This window comes from Pseudophryne corroboree, chromosome 8 (assembly GCF_028390025.1).
Source record: "Pseudophryne corroboree isolate aPseCor3 chromosome 8, aPseCor3.hap2, whole genome shotgun sequence".
Taxonomy (NCBI): Eukaryota; Metazoa; Chordata; class Amphibia; order Anura; family Myobatrachidae; genus Pseudophryne; species Pseudophryne corroboree.
This window is the reverse complement of record NC_086451.1, coordinates 7,815,130-7,820,634: the sequence shown is the minus strand read 5'-3', so window position 1 is coordinate 7,820,634 and position 5,505 is coordinate 7,815,130. Positions and strand designations below refer to the sequence as shown.

The 5,505-nt window shown below is 56.9% G+C and overlaps 1 long non-coding RNA gene across 1 annotated transcript in view; it reads left to right on the top strand.

Moving 5' to 3' along the window:
- Positions 1-5,347: 5,347 nt before the first annotated feature.
- The window catches only part of LOC134948088 (uncharacterized), a 26,887-nt gene continuing 26,729 nt past the window's right edge, over positions 5,348-5,505 (top strand). The window contains exon 1 of the long non-coding RNA XR_010182904.1: positions 5,348-5,414. This is a non-coding gene — a long non-coding RNA (uncharacterized LOC134948088). The remainder of the gene's footprint in view (positions 5,415-5,505) is intronic.

Sequence of the window (5,505 nt, the reverse complement as noted above, 5' to 3'; positions counted from 1 at the left end):
CGTGGAGTCCGGTTACCATGGAATCATGGTTGTCTGTGCCACGCCCCTGCTGCATAGCCCTGGTGTCAAACCACGCCCCTGCTGCATAGCCTCGGTGTCAGAGCCACGCCCCTGCCGCATAGCCTAGGTGTCAGAGCCACGCCCCTGCTACATAGCCTGGGTGTCAGAGCCACGCCCCTGCTGCATATCCTGGGTGTCAGAGCCACGCCCCTGCTGCATAGCCTGGGTGTCAGAGCCACGCCCCTGCTGCATAGCCCTGGTGTCAGAACCACGCCCCTGCTCCATATCCTGGGTGTCAGAGCCACGCCCCTGCTGCATAGCCCTGGTGTCAGAGCCACGCCCCTGCTGCATAGCCCTGGTGTCAGAGCCACGCCCCTGGTGCATAGCCTGGGTGTCAGAGCCACGCCCCTGCTGCATATCCTGGGTGTCAGAGCCACGCCCCTGCTGCATAGCCTGGGTGTCAGAGCCACGCCCCTGCTGCATAGCCTGGGTGTCAGAGCCACGCCCCTGCTGCATAGCCCTGGAGTCAGAGCCACGCCCCTGCTGCATAGCCTGGGTGTCAAAGCCACGCCCCTGCTGCATAGCCTAGGTGTCAGAGACACGCCCCTGCTGCATATCCTGGGTGTCAGAGCCACGCCCCTGCTGCATAGCCTGGGTGTCAGAGCCACGCCCCTGCTGCATAGCCTGGGTGTCAGAGCCACGCCCCTGCTGCATAGCCTGGGTGTCAGAGCCACGCCCCTGCTGCATAGCCTGGGTGTCAGAGCCACGCCCCTGCTGCATAGCCCTGGAGTCAGAGCCACGCCCCTGCTGCATAGCCTGGGTGTCAAAGCCACGCCCCTGCTGCATAGCCTAGGTGTCAGAGACACGCCCCTGCTGCATATCCTGGGTGTCAGAGCCACGCCCCTGCTGCATATCCTGGGTGTCAGAGCCACGCCCCTGCTGCATAGCCTGGGTGTCAGAGCCACGCCCCTGCTGCATAGCCTGGGTGTCAGAGCCACGCCCCTGCTGCATAGCCCTGGAGTCAGAGCCACGCCCCTGCTGCATAGCCTGGGTGTCAAAGCCACGCCCCTGCTGCATAGCCTAGGTGTCAGAGACACGCCCCTGCTGCATATCCTGGGTGTCAGAGCCACGCCCCTGCTGCATAGCCTGGGTGTCAGAGCCACGCCCCTGCTGCATAGCCCTGGTGTCAAAGCCACGCCCCTGCTGCATAGCCTAGGTGTCAGAGACACGCCCCTGCTGCATATCCTGGGTGTCAGAGCCATGCCCCTGCTGCATAGCCTGGGTGTCAGAGCCACGCCCCTGCTGCATAGCCCTGGTGTCAAAGCCACGCCCCTGCTGCATAGCCTAGGTGTCAGAGACACGCCCCTGCTGCATATCCTGGGTGTCAGAGCCATGCCCCTGCTGCATAGCCTGGGTGTCAGAGCCACGCCCCTGCTGCATAGCCCTGGTGTCAGAGCCACGCCCCTGCTGCATAGCCCTGGTGTCAGAGCCACGCCCCTGCTGCATAGCCCTGGTGTCAGAGCCACGCCCCTGCTGCATAGCCTGGGTGTCAGAGCCACGCCCCTGCTGCATAGCCTGGGTGTCAGAGCCACGCCCCTGCTGCATAGCCTGGGTGTCAGAGCCACGCCCCTGCTGCATAGCCCTGGAGTCAGAGCCACGCCCCTGCTGCATAGCCCTGGAGTCAGAGCCACGCCCCTGCTGCATAGCCTGGGTGTCAAAGCCACGCCCCTGCTGCATAGCCCTGGAGTCAGAGCCACGCCCCTGCTGCATAGCCTGGGTGTCAGAGACACGCCCCTGCTGCATAGCCTGGGTGTCAGAGACACGCCCCTGCTGCATAGCCTGGGTGTCAGAGCCACGCCCCTGCTGCATAGCCCTGGAGTCAGAGCCACGCCCCTGCTGCATAGCCTGGGTGTCAAAGCCACGCCCCTGCTGCATATCCTGGGTGTCAGAGCCATGCCCCTGCTGCATAGCCTGGGTGTCAGAGCCACGCCCCTGCTGCATAGCCTGGGTAGACAATGAGTGGCAGTTGCTCTATCATTCCTGGAGATAATTCTGTATCAGCTGCTAGAAAGGGGGAGGGGTCACAGACAAACAGAGAGGAGGGGGGTGCTTTTCCCCCTTGGTATCCCCCAAGCACACTAAAAATTACCTGTAACCATACCTGAACCTATGGTAATATTTTTGTGTGCTGGGGGTATACCAGGTGGGGAGAGCACCCCCCCCTGCTGTTTGTCTGTGGCCCCTCCCCCTTTCTAGCACCTGTCATAGAATTATCTCCAGGAATGATAGAGCAGCTGCCACTGTTTGGCTGCATGTGTGAGAAAATCATTGAATGGGAGTATTTGGAAGGCATGCTGATCCTTGTAGTGCTAATGGGAGATCCTGGGGGTGGCTCCTGGGTAAGCTGGCCCTCTGTCTGGATACATTTTAGTATGAGCCTTTATCATGAGGCCTTACTGTAGACAAATGACATGGCCCTATGTGGGCACTGCTATTATGTAGTGTTAGGACTGCTGATATCGGAGAAGCCTTGACGCGACTCAGCAGCTAAACATGTCTTTGCAAACGCATGCGACCAATTCTCTGAAATTCTATTACCAGACAGGTTCAGTTATGGTTACAGGTAATTTTTTAGTGTGCTGGGGGGATACCAGGGGCGAAAAAGCACCCCCCCCCCCCATCTCTGTCTGCTGCATAGCCTGGGTGTCAGACCCACACCCCTGCTGCATAGCTTGGGTGTCAGAGCCACGCCCCTGCTACATAGCCTAGGTGTCAGAGCCACGCCCCTGCTACATGGCCTAGGTGTCAGAGCCACGCCCCTGCTACATGGCCTAGGTGTCAGAGCCACGCCCCTGCTACATGGCCTAGGTGTCAGAGCCACGCCCCTGCTACATGGCCTAGGTGTCAGAGCCACGCCCCTGCTACATGGCCTAGGTGTCAGAGCCACGCCCCTGCTACATGGCCTAGGTGTCAGAGCCACGCCCCTGCTACATGGCCTAGGTGTCAGAGCCACGCCCCTGCTACATGGCCTAGGTGTCAGAGCCACGCCCCTGCTACATGGCCTAGGTGTCAGAGCCACGCCCCTGCTACATAGCCTAGGTGTCAGAGCCACGCCCCTACTAAATAGCCTAGGTGTCAGAGCCACGCCCCTGCTACATGGCCTAGGTGTCAGAGCCACGCCCCTGCTACATGGCCTAGGTGTCAGAGCCACGCCCCTACTACATAGCCTAGGTGTCAGAGCCATGCCCATGCTACATAACCTACGTCATCCCGTTTTGTTCTCCTGCTGCCCGCAAACTTTATTAAATAAGTCTAGGATGACCTGCGATGCTTGCCATCACGTGTGGGGCGACCTGCGCTGCTTGCCGTCACGTGTGGGGCGACCTGCGCTGCTTGCCGTCACGTGTGGGGCGACCTGCGCTGCTTGCGTCACGTGTGGGGCGACCTGCGCTGCTTGCCGTCACGTGTGGGGCGACCTGCGCTGCTTGCCGTCACGTGTGGGGCGACCTGCGCTGCTTGCCGTCACGTGTGGGGCGACCTGCGCTGCTTGCCGTCACGTGTGGGGCGACCTGCGCTGCTTGCCGTCACGTGTGGGGTGACCTGCACGGGTTGTTTTATCTTATCACATATTGCAGTTTCCCAGGGAAGAGAAACACTGCTGCACCTGTGTACACTGGAGCTTCATCATTTCTATATTTATTCTTTTCACGATACTATTGTGTGCTGGTCACTAATGCACAGGAAACGTCACTGGAGAAACAGAACGTAACATCATATTTTCTACAAAAGGTTTTATTGGCGGAGATGTTACATTTACACTCAGAGCCTGACTCCAGCCATTCCCCAAATCACACAGCCTGTAGCTGTAATACAACGCTGAAACAATGACGCAGGAGGATTTTATTACCATCTTAAGAACATTTACTCTCCATCTGCATACTGTATCGTAGAGCTATAGTAACCGCCTCACATTCCCCTATAGAAGGTTTACTCAGAAAATGAGGTTGCTGGCTGAGCGCTGCCATATTTCTGTTATGTCTGTGTATGGAAGTAGCAGAATCACAAGAAAATGAAACACTGTTTAGCAGAGAAACCAGCCCTGGGGGGTGATTCAGGTTTGTTAGCAATTGGGCAAAACCATGCTGCACTGCCGGTGAGGCAGATGTAACATGTGCAGAAAGAGTTAGAATTGGGCCCCTTGGTCTGGAGCAGTGTTCCGCACTCTGCCCATGTTGCCCAGGGATAGTAGAGTACAGATGGAGAAAACATGTACGATTTGTATGGTTGTCGTCCTGTGACTGGCAGACAGTGTGGATGAGAGATGCAGATCTTGCGCAGAATGGAGGGAGGCGAGTTGCATGATATTCTGAGGATGGAATGTACGTAGATGGCCTTGTATGTTAGGAGTATTTTATATTGGATTCAGTACAATGGGGCTAATTCAGACCTGATCGCTCGCTAGCGTTTTTTGCAGTGCTGCGATCAGGTCAGAACTGCGCATGCGTAGCAATGCACAGGTGCGTCACACGGGTACAAAGCGGATCGCCGATCAGCAATGGGTTTTACGAAAAATCCATTCGCACAGCCGATCGCAAGGAGATTGACAGGAAGAAGGCGTTTGTGGGTGGGCGTTTTCTGGGAGGGGTTGGAAAAATGCAGGTGTGTCCAAGCGTTACAGGGAGGGTTTCCTGACGTCAATTCCGGCCCCGGACAGGCTGATGTGATGGCAGTGGCTGAGTAAGTTCTGGGCAACTCAGAAACTGCACAAAGTTTTTTTTGTAGCGCTCGGCTGCACATGCGTTCGCACACTTGCAAAGCAAAAATACTCCCCTATAGGCGGCGACTATCTGATCGCAGCGCTGCAAAAAAACCCTAGCGAGCGATCAGATCTAAATTAGGCCCAATGGGGGTAATTCTGAGTTGATCGCAGCAGGAACTTTGTTAGCAGTTGGGCAAAACCATGTGCACTGCAGGGGGGGGGGGGGGGGGGGGGGGGGGGGGGGGGGGGGGCAGATGTAACATGTGCAGAGAGGAGTTAGATTTGGGTGTGTGTGTTCAAACTGAAATCTAATTTGCAGTGTCAAAATAAAGCAGCCAGTATTTACCCCGCACCAGAAACAAAATAACCCACCCAAATCTAACTCTCTGCACATGTACATCTGCCCCACCTGCAGTGCACATGGTTTTGCCCAACTGCTAACAAAGTTCCTGCTGCGTTCAACTCAGAATTACCCCAATGTGGACAATGTAGGGACGGAGAGCAGAAGGAAAACGGTTGAGGGAAAACGGTTGAGGGGAAAACGGTGAGGGAAAAACGGTTGAGGGAAACCCCCCCCCCCCCCCCCCCAGAAAGAGTACAACTGCTTGCATCCAGTATAGATCGCAGGGGTGAAGGTCTGGGAAGGGGAAGCCCAGTAAGTATTGCTCTAGGACAGTGATGGCTAACCTTGACACTCCAGCTGTTGTTGAACTACACATCCCAGCATGCCCTGCATCAGTTTTAGC